The sequence below is a fragment of the Dermacentor andersoni genome, chromosome 1, assembly GCF_023375885.2.
Source record: "Dermacentor andersoni chromosome 1, qqDerAnde1_hic_scaffold, whole genome shotgun sequence".
In the NCBI taxonomy this organism is placed as follows: Eukaryota; Metazoa; Arthropoda; class Arachnida; order Ixodida; family Ixodidae; genus Dermacentor; species Dermacentor andersoni.
Window position 1 is genome coordinate 263505494 of NC_092814.1, and position 16689 is coordinate 263522182.

Consider the following 16689-nt stretch of genomic DNA (forward strand, 5'->3'; position numbering starts at 1 on the left):
CTCTTCATTTGCTTTACACTTGATTTTACACTTTACACTTGGTGTAGACGAGTCGTATGTAAATATACTGAAAGATATCTATAGCGGCTCCACAGCCACCGTAGTCCTCCATAAGGAAAGCAACACAATCCCTATAAAGAAAGGCGTGAGGCAGGGAGATACGATCTCTCCAATGCTATTCACAGCGTGTTTACAGGAGGTATTCAGAGGCCTGGAGTGGGAAGAATTGGGGATAAAAGTTAATGGAGAATACCTTAGTAACTTGCGATTCGCTGATGATATTGCCTTGCTTAGTAACTCAGGAGACCAATTTCAATGCATGCTCACTGACCTGGAGAGGCAAAGTAGAAGGGTGGGACTAAAAATTAATGTGCAGAAAACTAAAGTAATGTTTCACAGTATCGGAAGAGAACAGCAGTTTACGATAGGTAGCGAGGCGCTGGAAGTGGTAAGAGAATACATCTACTTAGGACAGGTAGTGACCACGGATCCGGATCATGAGACTGAAATAATCAGAAGAATAAGAATGGGCTGGGGTGCGTTTGGCAGGCATTCTCAAATCATGAACAGCAGGTTGCCACTATCCCTCAAGAGAAAAGTATATAACAGCTGTGTCTTACCAGTACTCACGTATGGGGCAGAAACCTGGAGGCTTACGAAAAGGGTTCTGCTTAAATTGAGGACGACGCAACGAGCTATGGAAAGAAGAATGATGGGTGTAACGTTAAGGGATAAGAAAAGAGCAGCGTGGGTGAGGAAACAAACGCCGGTTAATGACATCTTAGTTGAAATCAAGAAAAAGAAATGGGCATGGGCAGGACATGTAATGAGGAGGGAAGATAACCAAGGGTTGCAGACTGTATTCCAAGGGAAGGGAAGCGTAGCAGGGGACGGCAGAAAGTTAGTTGGGCGGATGAGATTAAGTTTGCAGGGACAACATGGCCACAATTAGTACATGACCGGGGTAGTTGGAGAAGTATTGGAGAGGCCTTTGCCCTGCAGTGGGCGTAACCAGGCTGATGATGATGATAATGATGATGACACTTGATTTACTTAGGCCACCCCTCTCTCTCTCTTTCACCACACACACACGCACACGGATGAAGATAGAGAATTGGTCAGAGGGCTTACAGTTTGCTCCCCACCCCACTCCATCGTGAACTACAGTTGGTATACGCGCTGTCACATTAGGCATCTTTAGTTTGAGGCAGCAAATCGTTAGCCAATTTACCATTTATAGTGAGACTTAATGAACCCTCGCATTGCAGTGAGCGCCCTAAGGACGCTAACATAAATAAATACTTGTGCCACCACTTCTACAGGCGAAGGAACCCGCCGGGACAACATAACGATTCTATTCCAACGCTATTCAATTTCGCGCTTCGTCAGTGTTCCGAACGAAGCTCTGCGCCTGTTTTACCACCACGATCGGCTGGTATAGAGAGCGATGGATGATAAGGAACGAATATAATGAAAGGAAAAAGTACAGTGATGTTTCACTTCGTGAACGCGGCTTACGCGCGAGCGTATGGCCGCCGTGAACATACAGCGAGCACCGCGGCGTCGAAACGAAACGATATATGCACGAAGGCTAGCTTTCTGGTAGGAACGCGACCTCTTGCGTGGCCGATCTTTTGTTATTGTTTCGCACTTTTAATATTTAATTTCAGATGATTTAACATAAAAGGCATGCGCTGTCGGGGTTTTGTTTCATGACATTTGTTTGTGGGCTGTCATTCTCAAGATTCCGAGGAATAACTTTGGCAAGAATGTAAGACAAGGCCTGAGCAACTTCAGCGACTTCAGTGCCGTACAGAATGCTTCGCAACCTCAGGCAAATTCCGTCGATTTGAAGAGGTGTCCAGTTACACTTGCACGTTACAATTATTACATTATACCGGCCCGATGGCTGTGTTATCTAAGGGTTCATTGTATTTTCTATTTCTTTCGCTCTTCATCATTGGCTCGAATGCAGCTGTGCAGCCGTTGTCGCTGGGGGAGGTGTAATATAGGCTCTGGAATCGAGAGCTGGTCGAAATTGTGGATGGATACCCAAGAGTGAAGCAGCAGCTCAAGACTACAACGCGGATACGGAAAGATAAAAATTCATGGCCATTCCACTCTGTGAAGGTGGAAGACCAGCGAAGCTGCGCGCCCCTTAATGGCGAACTGTCCATTGCCGTGCGTCAAACGCCCTATGCACATAAATGGAAGGCAAGGCGCAGTCGCTCCTCCATGATGTTGAGCCTCGGAAGATGACGAGGCACCGGGGGGTATACATAGTCCTGTATTGTCGCAAAATGCGGCACGACACCTTTTACTAACGAATCCCGGCACGTAGAACATACACGCACCGCACTCCGAGGGCACACGCTGCTTCACCGTAGCCAAGGCGATCGTGCGTTGGTCGACGTCCCGCATTGCAGTAATGGCTGTGCGGTCACTCGAAAACCACAAGCGGTCACACAGTACACAGGCCACACAAAACTGGTCCCCCACAAACTATCTCTGAAACCTGGCCCTTGCTCCGGTCAAACGTTCCAAGTTTTCGGGACCGTGACCACATGGACGGTCCGCATTTCTTTCCGCATCGCGGTCCTGGGGGGCAGCACGTTTACGGGACCGCTACCACGGGATAGCGGAAGGAAAGGAGATACGCAGGCGCTTGGAACACCCACAAAGAGAGGGCGGTGCGAACGTAGACATGGTTGACGCGGGTCAAATTGTAGTATCTGTTCTTATCAGCTTAACATCTGACTTGGACCTAATATATTAAGCTTACTTTTGCAAGTTGTAAGAGTGCTTATCGCCTGCTTCACCTCCGCCGCGGATCGGCCCGGTATCGCACTATGTTCGGGATCGGCCCGCGTATGGGGACAAATTCTCAATCTGCGCGGCTCGATAGACGCACGCACTTTTTTTCGCTGTAAAAAAGATTGCCATCAGCCAGCGTACGTACGATACGTGTACTTGTGATTGCACGCCTGCCTTTTAGCAACATGAATATACGTGCGTAATTGTAGACAGCTTTAGTATAGCGTAAAGCAGTAAACGCAAAGAGTTACCTTTAGCGTTGCGTGCACCACACTGCGGATGCGCTGTACGTAAACAGTGCAGATTTAGCGGTGAGCGCTAACGCACGCAAGGAGAGCCTTACGTACGGCAACATGGCGGCGCCAGTCGAAGTGAGAGCAGCCCACTTCGGATCTTTCGAGTCGTCGGCCTGCACTGTTCGGCTCATTCTTTCCCTACTAATGCTCGCGTTTGCTTTAGATTTGTGTGAGGATGCTTCGACTGCGGCGAACAGGTGACGAATGGGCGTTGTTTACGATATACGTTCGCGATTAGCGGCGCAGTAGGCTTAACCTGAAGGTTTGCTTATGTTTGCTCATGTTTGCTGTATCCGCCTAGAGATGGCGCCCAAGTGTATTTCGCTCGTTCGCTTGGTGTAAAGCCGCATGTCAAGCCGATGCGTCACGTTTTCCGCGGCAAAACAAAGTAGTGTGGTCGGTGCTGTGGTCACAATGCGTGTGCGCTTTACTAACGACGGCATGAACCTCCTGAAGGAGGTTTTCGCCTTGAACCCATTCGGACAGACGTCAAGATGGGCGTCCGTTGCAAAAAAGTGGAAAGCAGGGGAAATCCGCTTTCTGGAAGCGAAATTACCGGCGAAAAGTCCCCTCCGGGATAGCCTAGATGTTGAGCAAGCCGCTTCTTGAGGACGCGTACAACCTGCGCGGTCGCTCTCGTTCCCGAAGCATGAGGACGTCTATGTCGTCCCAACTTAAAAATGATAGATAATATTGGTTCCACAGAACACTCGATCGCGGCATGCTAAGAATAATTGGTGTGTTTCGCCCCTCTCGACAAAACAACACTGAAACCAAACACCTACATGCGTAATCAACGCAACGACTGTGGCTTTAGAGAAGCTTGACTTAGGGACACACTTGCGGATTCGGCATTGGATCAGCTCGACATTTTGTGTGGATTTGGCTTTCCAGTACTTCGTGTTTTTACATCTAGATGTCGCCGTACATGTTCGCGTTAATGTCAGCGCTTTTATCCGTTCCGCTATTATAAAACTCAACCTTGTGCCGCGCAGTGCAGCCTTTCTTTGCGTTAGCGTTGCGTCGCACGGTAACGCAAGCATTTTACGCTATACTAAAACTGTCTACTAAAACTGTCTTGTGCCATCTTTATTAACCGATCGTTGCGTAGTTTGGGCTCCTGATGAATGCATGCCGGGGTGTTTCAGTTGTTGTGACGTTCTGGCACTGAGCACGATCGACGTCGCGGAACCACATTCCGGTCGCGGCAGCCAGCTTTAATGCTCAGACATCTACGCATTTCGGCGAACGTTAAAGAATGGAGAAAATTAATCGCGCAGGCCTCCATTACGGCTCCTTTCGTAGCTCTGTGTAAAACTTTGAGGCATATAAGACACATTAATCAAAACATGCCGGTCGGTGTTGATGAAAGCCCGCGGTCCTCGTCGTTCTTTCTTTCTTTCTTTCTTTCTTTCTTTCTTTCTTTTTTTCTTTCTGAAATTTGTCCACTTTCCTTCACGTCCAGCGCTGCAATATTCAGAAGTTACTAGAACCGAGAGTCATACGCGCCGCTTTTAGCCACCGAAACTGCAGACATATTTAGGCCCGCTTGAAGAGCGCATAGTATACGTACACATGACGCAGGCGTTCCGTTGCTTTCCCCGATAATCCCACGGTTTAGTTATTGCTTGTGAAAAAGCAGCGCAAAACACGAGATAGACGAAAGAGATACACTCACCAAGCTCTGACTATAGAGACACTCATCTTCTGCCTTAGTTTTGTTCCTCTTTCTCTGTCCCATGTCTTGGCTATAGCACTGCCTCCTTAACCATGTGCCAAACAGCCCGGGTCGCAGACAACGTGCTCAAAGAAAAATTATGGGTTGTAATATTCCAAAGGAACTCTGGAGCAGTGAGAGACGTCCTGTAGTGGCTGGTCGTAGAACGATTTCGACCACCTGGCGTTCTTTAACCGTGCACCTAACCCAAAGCTCGCTATATAGGGCACTTTATATATAGCTCGCTATATAGGGCACTTTATATATATATATATATATAAAGTGCCCTATATAGCGAGCTTTGGGTTAGGTGCACGGTTAAAGAACGCCAGGTGGTCGAAATCGTTCTACGACCAGCCACTACAGGACGTCTCTCGCTGCTATCTATATATATATATATATATATATATATATATATATATATATATTTCATTTCATTTATTATCACCTTGAAGGCCCGAAGGCATTACACAAGGGGGGGGGGGGGGGCAATACAAACACGTGTAAGAGTGGTTTCTTGCAAAACAACGAAAAAAAAGCACATCGCTGATTTTGTACGACTTTAAACAATCAAAGAAAAAATTCGAATTGAAAGAAGTAACACGGCAATACATTCGCAATAAAAGAAACAAAAGAAAAAGACTAGGTGGAAGGGTTGACAAGGGTAGACTATTCCGAGTGGTTTATGATGGGTTCATGAACGATGTACGCTGGGAACAGAAAGTTATTCAAAGTGATTTGTTAGGTATTCACGAAATTTTTTGCGGTCAGTACAGGTAACGAAGTTGTCAGGGAGCGCATTCCAATAAACGATTGCATCAGGAAAGAAGGAAGTGGTCATGGCAGATGAGCGGCCGGGTAAACGTGCTATGGCTGAGCTGTGACTTATGCGAGAGGAAGTTCGTAATGGTGGTTTAAGAAGGTGGTGCCTTGAGCGTGGATTGTAAAAAAAAGAGTGCAGCAAGCAAAGACGTGATATGATGCGGCGAGACTTCAGTGTTGGCAGACCTATTGTTTGCTTCAAAGAAGTGACACTGGTGTACCGTGAATAATGTCAAGGATTCCAATGATGCGGCTAGGTAATCTTGAGATGGATGCCAGACAGCAGAAGCAAATTCGAGTTGTGGACGGACAAATGTCACGTACGCCAACTTCTTTACCTCTGGGGATGCCTTCTTTAGATTTCTTTGTAGATACCCGAGTGACCGCGCAGCTTTGCGACGTATTGTTTCGATATGTGTTATCCAAGAGAGTGATGACGTCAAAGTAAGACACAGGTACTTGTAAGATGAAGTGGCGCTGATGTTGACAGAGCTCATGCGATAAGTGGACTGAAAGGGACTGCGTTTTCGGGTAAAAGACATAGATTTGCATTTTGATAAGTTGCGAGGCATGTGCCATTTTTCGCACCATGACGAGATGGCATCGCGGTCACGCTGCAGGCAAAGAACATCGTCAGAGGAGTTAACAGTGTTGTAAACTACGCTGTCGTCTGCGAAAAGTCGTAGTTTACAATGTATGCTAGTAGGCAAGTCGTTTACATAGATTAGGAATAATAAAGGGGACAGACAGGCGCCCTGAGGGACGCCCGAAGTCACATCGGTAAGAGGTGAGCGGTGATTGTTTGTGGAAGTGTATTCTGTGCGCCCGGATAGGAATTGTTCAATCCATCTGAGGAAGTTATTACAGATTCCAAGTCCAGATAGTTTTTGCAGCGAGAGCTTGTAAGGCACCTTGTCAAAAGCTTTTGAGTAATCTAAGAAGACGGCGTCGATCTGCAGGTTCCTGTCCATGATAAGCAGAATGTCGTGGGTGAATTCGGCGAGTTGGGAATCACACGATAAGTGTTTTCGGAAACCATGCTGAAATGGGTAGAAAAAATGATTGCTTTCAAGGAATTTCATTAGGCTTGAGGCTATAATGTGTTCTAGTAATTTTGAGGAGATGCTTGTAAGGCAGATTGGGCGGTAATTGGTAAGGTTCGAGCGGTCACCTGATTTAAAAATGGGCAAGATATTAGCTTTCTTCCAGTCACCTGGAACGTTCCCCGTTTCTAGCGATTATTTGAATAGTACGCAGAGTATTTGTGCTGATACATGAGAGGTGTTCTTCAGAAGTTTACTACTAATACCATCGCAGCCAGCGGAAGATGATGGTTTAAGACTATTGATTAGGTTAACTATGCCCTCCGCGTATATGTCTAGGTCTGGCATAGTTTGCACTGAAGCAATAAGTGTGGGCAGGTCAGATACGTGAATGGGAGCAGTAAATACAGAAGAAAAGTAGTTATTTAGGGCGGTTGCGCATTCATCATTATGGATATATAGATTCACCATTGAGGTCAACGAGTTCGATGGTGTTAGATCTGTCTTTAGTGGAGAGGATGCGCCAAAATTTATTTGGATTTGATTGGACAATGGAAAGTAGATTGTGACTGTTAAATTTATCTTTAGCTTGACTAACCTCCAGAATATACAGTTTTACGCATGCGCGATACCTTTCCCACGCTGCAGGGTTATTACTTTGATTTGCTTTCCTGTAGAGACGTTTTTTACGTTTAAGAAGAAATTTTACATGTTTAGTATATATATATATATATATATATATATATATATATATATATATATATATATATATATATATATATATATATATATATTCTTACTTTCACCGGTGAACGAATATCTTTAGGGTGCCCGGAAATCAATGCGAATGCTCAGTGTAGAGTGTACAATGTTCGGAACCACGTACGCAGCTGTTATGTTGTTTCCTTTCTTTCGCACGTTCGCTCCATCGAACTTTCAACACTCCGGCAAGGTTAACGGCAGCTATAGATTTAAAGGCCAACTGCAACGACGTTTTGCACCGCATAAAAGGGGCTATCTTAAGATACTGCGGATACAAAGCAGTCTCCATGCAAAATGTTGCGTATGAATGACCAATGTATGCGTGACGACAAGCTCGCCGGAATAAACAATTTTTCTTACGGAAACTAACAAAAAAAATACCGTCATTATCGCTCATCGGAAATGGGCTTAACCTTGGAAACAGGGCGGCGTCGGCTAAACGTGCTGAAAATTTCGCTTGGCCGTGTTCTGAGATTTGCGTCTCATCCCTTAAGCACAATGTGCGCGCGTCGTCCGCTTAGAATGTATTTAAAGGCTATTAATAATAAAATCGGATACTTAACAACCTTTCAGCTCTGCGAAGATCGTGTCAGTAATATAGACTACTTATTTGATAATTTAGCCAAAGCAAAATTTAGCCATAGTTGGCTATATTAAGGTACTTTCGCCCTCTTTCGCATCGTGTACGCAAGATCTCGAAGGCGAGCGTGTGTATTTTGAAAAGGACCGTTGGAGAAAAGGGCAAGTTCCGCTGCATTTTCCCAGTGGAACTTGGTCGACGACTCCCGGTTTCAAGCAGATAGCGTTGCGATCGGTACGTGCAGTAGAATACTGCGCTTACTGTGGGGAAGGTCAAGAGCTGGCGCATCTGGTCTCGGTCTTTGATTTATTTGGACGTAGGCGGAAGTGTTATACAGTCAGCTCCCGCTGAAGTGACCTCGGTTAATTCGAATATTCGCTTAGTCCAAACACGCTGAAAAGTACCCGCAAGAAGCTACATATAGCTATAGATAGAAAGCTCGTTTAGTTCTAACGCGAAACCGTGCCGCTTCGGTTAATCAGACCTCCACCGGCGCCCCCTCATGCACGTCGCGGTTACTAAATGCTTGTAAACACAAGGAATTCAAAAGACGGCGCTACTTCCGTTGTCTCTTTTGAGAATTTTGTGACCGCCGACGACAATGGTGAGGTTTGTGGGCCACTTACTGACGACGACATTGTCAGCAACGTGACAGTCGAACGTTGAGACAGCGTTTAAAGGGCTACTAAAGGTTACCAGAAAGTCAAGTTAAAGTGATAAAGCAATGCTCTAGAACGTCTAAGGCGTCAATGTAATCGCGAACAGAGCTTTAGTAACCGAGAAATTGAGGTAAATGCGCGACACGATTTGAGACCCCCCAGCCACATTCCGGTACTAGCCCGATGACGAAAGCACTACTCATCATAATTTATGTCACTAGTACTCAACTACTCGTATTAAAAAGATCACTTCATTAGATTATAAGACGGAATAAAATGCTACTTGTCTACTTCTATTCGGTTCTAAGAAAAAAATACCGTTTTGACGTTACCCTTGCATAGGATGGATGATCGAAAGGTTTCGTTTTCGCTCGACTCTGCGCGTTCGACTTCGCGCCGCGCGCGCTTTGTAGTTTCAGTTGTTTCTTTATCGCGTCGTGCTGCGGTGGTCCTGCTGGCTCGCGAAACTTGCATTTGGAACAAGCAGCGAGAATGCCACGTCCATGTGTTGTCGTGGGATGCGCGAACGGTACGTGGAACTTGGCCAAGGGCAGTTGCAGCGGCGAATCCAACGTTACTTATCACTGTGTGCCAACGAGTGAACCTCTCCGTTCAAAGTGGTTGAAGTGCCGTACCTCTGCCACAACGCGCTGGCAAAGAGCCGAAAAATCACGTAATGTGCTCGCTGCACTTTCGTCCAGAGGATTACGAGTTCAACGCCGACTTACTGAAGTCGCGTGAAGTGCCTTTCAAAGCAGGCCGTCGTCGTAGTAGTACGCAACGACGCCGGCAGCGCGATCCCTCAACAGCACGTCACGTTCATCAGTGCTTAAATCGCTGAACTCGAGCCCAGCATCGCGAACTAATGTGTCGTTGTCAGGGTCATCCATTGCAACGAGCGTCAAAGTTGGCGTCATAAAATAAAGAACTAGCTTATCGTCGCGCGCTTTCCCTTCCGCTAGCCACCATAGTTCCGCTTTCGCGCTGCTGTCGGCTCTGTCTTGGCTCTGTTTCTGGCCGCGCGTTTGCGTTTTGTGCAGAAAATCCGTAGCGCCGTCTGCGGGAGCCGTTTTACTCACCGACGGCGCAACGTCACTGTGAGACCATGACGCCAATACTCCTCGATCGGAGGGTGGGTGATTTGAACTGCGCTAGAGGTACGCGGACGCTTCAGAACGCATTTTCTCTTAAAGTAAGTCTCTTCTTCGCACGAAACAAGCGTTTCGAGGTTTCTGGGATGGTATTTCAACAATCCACGTTGACTTAATATTAACCTTTAGTGTCCCTTTAAGCATGCCGGCGCTCTCCGCCGCCGCATGCGGGTTGATTCGCGCTTCAAGAGGGAAAAACAAAAAAATCATCAGCCCTTCCCCTCTGTGAAAAAGGACGAGCAGCGAAGCTGTGATGTGTCTTACCGCAATCGAAGCATGTAAGTTTATATAGGTGTTGTTATTATTATTATTATTATTATTATTATTATTATTATTGAAGGACAGAGACAACGAATACGTCGTTTGACTGTGGAGCTGTGGAATTCTCATTCTTGTCTGAATTAGTGACGTGTGCAAGTACAACCGCATGGCAGACGGGAATTCTGCAATATTTACAACTTCACCGTGACCAACTAATTGGGCAAGTAAATGAAACTCGGTGTACTGATAGAGTCGTATGAGCGGCTAGTTGTCATGCAATTTTGCTTCGGGATAGTTTCGATAAAACAAGAGTTACAGCCGTTTTCTGTGACCATACTCCCTCCGCAGACGGCCATGCATTGACAGCAGACGGGAAATCTGTAACGTCTACAACTTCACTGTGAACTAACTAATTATGACAAGTAAATGAAACTCGGCGTAATGATAGAGTCGTCTCAGCGCCCAATTTCAGTATGATTTTTTTGCAAGATAACTACATTAGAATGAGAGCTACAGAGCATTCGCGAGAAACTGGAGACGGAAAGTTTTTCCTGTCGATGCAACGTGTATAGACGGACGGACATCCACCGACGCTGGAGGTTAGCTATATACAGCTACGATGTAAAAATGAAAAAAAAAAAACAGAAAAAGAAACATGTGGGCGAGGCAGCAGCAACGTATACGCGTTGCTGAACCGTATTCTTCTTTTGGCGCAGCTTCTTGCCTATACATTGGTCATCCGGTCTCGTGCGACCCTTAGCTGCAGAATCCGTTTTCTTCACTGGCCACTGCCACATCTTCGACTGGCACAGTGGACGCGCACACTTCAGATCTCTTGCAAGGTCGATACAAATAGGTCGTGAAGCTTCGGGCGAGGAGGAGGAGGGAAAATGTTATTTTCATCAGATCGTCGAATTACGTGAAGTACTGCGTTATTTCTTCTGCCAGGCGGCGTGAGGTGGCCGTAGGCCCTTGACTTTAATTCGGCGACCTCCAAAGCCCAGTTGACGGTCCGCAGCTGGACTGCGGGATCCGAGCTGGACACCGCTACCTCCCAGTCCGAAGTGTTGTTAAGTTGGAGCTCCGCGCTAGGCTTTAGCTCGGGGCAGTTCCTCAATGTATGTGTCAGGTCCTCCTTACGGGCGTCGCAGTTTTTGCATTTAGGTGAGAAGCAGCCTGGATATATTAGTGAGTACTTGTAAGGGTTGGTAAATGAGCCAGTCTGCAACTGTCTCCAGGTAACCTGTTGCAGTTTATCCAGTGGTTTATGGGGGGGGGGGGGGGTACTTTTGTCTACATTCGCGGTAATGCACAGTAATTTCGTGGAACGTCACCATGCGTTCCCTCGCTGAACCCAGGTCGAGGCCTCCCACCGCCCGGCTGACGAAACCTCGGTCGTAATTATGGGCAGCCTCATTTCCTGGATGCGAGGAATGTGCAGGGACCCAGATGATTTGAATCTGGCGATCAGGTGGTGTATACTTGTTTAGAAATTGCAGGGCGGGTTTGTGGATTTTGCCACTGGCACAGTTTCTAACTGCAGTTTTAGAATCGCTAAAGATTATTTTCGCGGTGGTGCCATTGATAGCCATAGCTATAGCTGCCTCTTCTGCTTCCCCTGCTTGCATGCAACTAACTGTTGCTGCAGACTGGGCCTGGCCTTGACTGTTGACTATGCCTAAGAGAAGGCATCTCGATTTTTGGGCGAACAGCGGTTCAGAACAAATTGACACCGAATTCATTAAAGCTGCAGGAGCAGCGATTGAAGCACGACTAGTTGAGGAGGGAACAAACATGGGAAAGAAAAAAAATCGTTTTTTGAATAAAACGAGACAGCTTGATTAACTTAACGAAAATGAAATTCCTAATCAGCGTAATTTATGAGGAGTCTACTAACAACCCCGACAGAATGGCATCTGCCTTTAGCCTCTATTTTCAATCCGTTTTTACTCAAGTTTAACTCGCACTGCCTTCTTTTGAATATGGTATAGCGCCAGCATTTAGTGACCTCTCTGTATTACTTGACGGTGTTCTCAATTTAATGTTAAAGCCCGATCTTAAGAAGTCCTGCGGTCCTGATGGCATTTGCAATGTTTTCCTTGTTCGTTACTCCCTTTCGAGTGGCCGTTATCTTACTTATTTGGAACAAGTCATTAGCAACCGCGTTTGTTCCTTCTTCGTGGCGCCGTGCTAAACTTCTACATTTGCACAAATCTGGCAATACGCAGATGTTGACGAACTACCGACCGATTTCCCTAACCTGTCACTCTTGCAAACTGCTTGAACATATAATTTACAAGCATACCATGGATAACATGGAATCCAATAACATACTGAATAATCGTCAGCATGGTTTTCGTCGTGGTGTTTGCACCGTAACTCATCTGGTTGAATTCACGCATGACATTGCTAAAGCACTAGACCTTGGTACACAAGCAAGCAATTTTCATCGATTTCTCCAAAGCGATCGACCCTGTGGTTCGTCTTAAACTACTATTTAAACACCGCCTCATCCTAAATAATCCAACACTCATAGACTGAATTGCCCGTTTTGTCTCCGACCGCTCCCAATATGTACAATATAATGTTCCTGACTCCCATTTCACTAGCGTTTCCTCTGGCGTGCAGCGGGGCGCAGTCCTCGGCCCACTTCTCTTTCTACTTTACATTAATGGCTTGCCACATAATATAGTTCCTGACATACGCCTCTATCCTTATGATTGCATCTTCTATCACAATATTCACTCTCCTGAAGATCATATTTTTCTTAATTGCGCATTCTCACACTTCTGCTCATGGTGTGACACCTGGCAGATGAGTATAGACTTCACCAAAATCGTTTCAATTACATTCACTAGGTGTTTCGCTCATTCCCTGTTCTCGTACTCTTTCAATAGCTCCTTGCTATTGAAAGTGGCTGAATATAAGTACGTTGGACTCCTATTCACTAACAATTGATGTTGGAGCGAGCTTATCGAAGTAATATGTAAGAAATCATTGAAAAAGCTCGGCTATCCCCAACGTACCATTCCTGTGGTTCGTCAAGAAACTAAACTGCTCACGTACAAAACATTAATCCGCCCAATCCTTGAATATGCTTCTATAGTCTGGAACCCGCTTCATAAATACGATACTAACAAGATGGAGCCCGTACAAAAGAAGGCCGTTCATTTTATCTACCGTTGCTACCATAGAGATTTTTCGCATTCTTTTAACCTCTATAGTCTGAATTTGACCACTCTCGCAACACGTAACCACAACGAACGCATAAAGTTCCGGCACACCTTAATTAACTCTTGTTGCGTACTCCAGGGTAGCGTATCGTACTGCTGCCGAGAAGTAGCGGCGCCTGCCGATCGAAGCTCGACCGACGTTACTTATTGGGTAGCGTGGCGTTGTCGGCGGGCTGCAGGCATCCTGTAGACCATGGCGACCAAGCAAGGGCGAGACGATTTCTAGTGCAAAACTTGCACGGTTTATTCAAAGGTAGATGAAAGAAAATGAGAAGAGCATGAAGTGTGTAAAAGTACTTTTCGGAGCCCCTTAAATAGGCTCTCTACAATCGTGGGCGGGATTTTGCTTCCATCGACGTCACGTGAACGCCACAGAAAGAGCTGCTTCCATCGATTTCACGTGACCGGCACAGAAAGAGCTGCTGCAGAGAGGAGCTTGCTGCAGAGAGGAGCTGCTGCAGAGAGGAGCTGCTGCAGAGAGGAGCTCGTCACGCCTCCTGGAATTGTAGACGCCTGTCCGTCTCTTCTGCGCGTTGCGGGTTCGTGGAAGTTCTCCACTAGGTCCAATTCGAGGAAAGGGCCTCTCTAAACTCGCACACCCACACCCACATACACACACAGAAGAGGCCTGTACGTTGCGGGGATTCCGGCAGACAGGCAGGCACTCGAAACGGTCATGGCGAATTGGGAAGTCCCGCTTCATTTCGACGAGGCAGGGTGAGATGGTCGGTTGAAATTCCTTTCAACACTTGGTTCCAGACGCCAACCCTAACACTCGACGCTGTGCCTGCTCGGATAAATAAATTAAGTTTTCTGAACCGTCTCGCACCCGTAGTTCTCACAAGCTGAATCTTTTACCATTGCAACCCAGAGCTGACATGTACAAACATAGTTCTTTCGCTCAAGAATTGAACGTCGGAATGCTTAGTCCGGAAAGGCTCGTTCTCCAACTCTGACCAATTTTTTCATCTGCAATTGACATACGATGTTATCGCCACTCCTACTGTCGCCCAAGAGGGGCGGCAGTATGTAAAAATAAATAAATAAATAAATAAATAAATAAATAAATAAATTCACACTACAGACTACTTCAAGCAAGAGAGTTTTTTAATACATAATTTTAGAAGATGTTGGCGTCTTTAGGCGGCACCAGCAACTCCGGTTCACATCGAACAAGCATATACTAAATGTGACACTGCAACATCCCAGGGAATGTAGCAGCTAATGAGGTAGCACAACACGCGGATAAGGACATTAGGAGTTCCTCTGTCACAAGGAAAGTTGCGCGACATCTTAAGACAAATTTCAGCACGAGGTTGCAAAGAAACATGGTTTCATCAAAGTTCAAAATTTTCAAATTGTTTAGCATTGACCCTTGCCTTGACTGCCATATACGACGCACATTAAACACGAGCAGACGCTTTGAACTAAAAAGGTTAAAATAATTAAATTCCGCTATTCCTTAATGTGACCATTCAGATAATTCGACCAAAATTTGCGCTCCCGCAAGGGTCGAGCGGATGGACGTCGACTGCAGTATATTTTCGCCGTCTTCTCCCCAGACTTTAACTTTGTTGAACGATTAACGGATGGTAGCACGAGATGAGACGATGGCATAATGGCAATGAAGCAGTTTTCACAAGCATGCGTAGACAGTCACTTAAACGTAGAAAAAGAGAGAAAAGAACATGGCATTTGCAAAACTGCATGGCGAGCAGTTCGTGCGATTAAACGCAAGTCACACTACATGATCGGACAACGCAACCAGGGGGAGCGTACGCAACTCCGGTGTAGCATTGGTGCGGCGGCGAATATGGCCCCAGCAGAAAAGCGGGGGTGGCCGAAAATAACTCCTCTGATGACTGCCATCGTGGGGTGGGCTCACCACTCGGTCTTTCCGCAGCCTTTCCGGTTCAGCTCCTCTATGCCAACAACAAGAGCAAGGTTTTGACCTCCTGACCTTCGTCATTCTGGTGCTACGAGTTATCGGCAGCAGGTCTCTTTATTGCAAAACGCGCAAAATAATAAATAAATAAATAAATGAAGAAAGAAAGAAGGAAGGAAAGAAAGAAGGAAAAGCGTCCCTTGAATTTTCTTCATTCTCTTTTTTTCGATAAGGAGTACCTTCTTCTTTCGTCGAGATGAATGGACTAATTGAGGTTTCCTGCCAATATTTGTCGTCTTCACATTGTGTCAAAAATGAAAAGAAAAACAAAATAGAAACGAAGCATCGAAATGCTAGTGGCTAACAGTGAAAAAGAAGTTTAAAAGAAAACGAAAGTCGAGGCAGGAGTGTTAGCTTCGCGGCAAATATATGTTCCCCTTCGCGACTGGTTCGATTTATACATCATGACGGACTGATCGAGCTGCGTGGGTCCGAGAAGTGCGCGTGTGGACAACTGTTCGTAATTGAAGTTGTCCAAACTTGGTCATAGCTCTCGAAGCGAGTCTTTCTTTTTTCTTTCTTGTGTGAAGTTGTGAGCACTCGGCGACTCTCCCGAACACGTGATGAGAGTGGACGTGCGCGCGACAAATTACTGATGGCAGTCTTAGTCGTTTGATCCTGTTCCTCTTTCTGTACGCCCGCGCGCGCGCACACGCACACACACACACGCACACACACACACACACACACACACACACACACACACACACACACACACACACACACACACACACACACACACGCAGATGTGTGTGTGTGTAAGCAATATCCTTCCTGCGAAGTGTATTATGGAGGACTCGCTGTCGTATATAAATTATCTTCCTTCCTTTCGCCACAGTAGAATATATATATATATATATATATATATATATATATATATATATATATATATATATATATATATATATATATATTGTCACGTCGCGGTGACGTTCAATAACACAGTAGCAATACTGTGAACCACAAAACTAACTTTTATTGGGCGAACCTGTGCCCACAAAATAGGCTACACTTATAGCACAACGATAGTGGCGAACACGCTCGGCGATCGTCGAAAATCTGATCAGCGGGTCAAGCGCGTCGGCTTTTATACAACAGTGGTCGAATGTTCCAGACTAATCGTTGGGACCCGCATGCCTTCCACAAAGTTCTACAACATTCGAGTCACGCGATGAAATCAGATAATACAAGGTTCGGCGACAACAGACAGCGGATAGAAGCATCGATAACTTTCCAGAAACTTCGGATACATGCAGACGCGTCCCGCGCTGTGCGATAACATTTGTTAGGCGGCGAAACGTGGTTGCCCGTTAAATATAAGTACAAGTGTCAATATATATATATATATATATATATATATATATATATATATATATATATATATATAAGGACGGAAGAGTATTTAT

At 45.8% G+C, this 16689-nt stretch overlaps 1 protein-coding gene and 1 pseudogene across 3 annotated transcripts in view; both read left to right on the forward strand.

Moving 5' to 3' along the window:
- LOC126548160 (RYamide receptor-like) overlaps window positions 1-16689 on the forward strand; it is a 331757-nt gene that overhangs the window by 181307 nt on the left and 133761 nt on the right. The window lies entirely within an intron of this gene.
- LOC126548687 (U2 spliceosomal RNA) lies at window positions 2705-2873 on the forward strand (annotated as a pseudogene).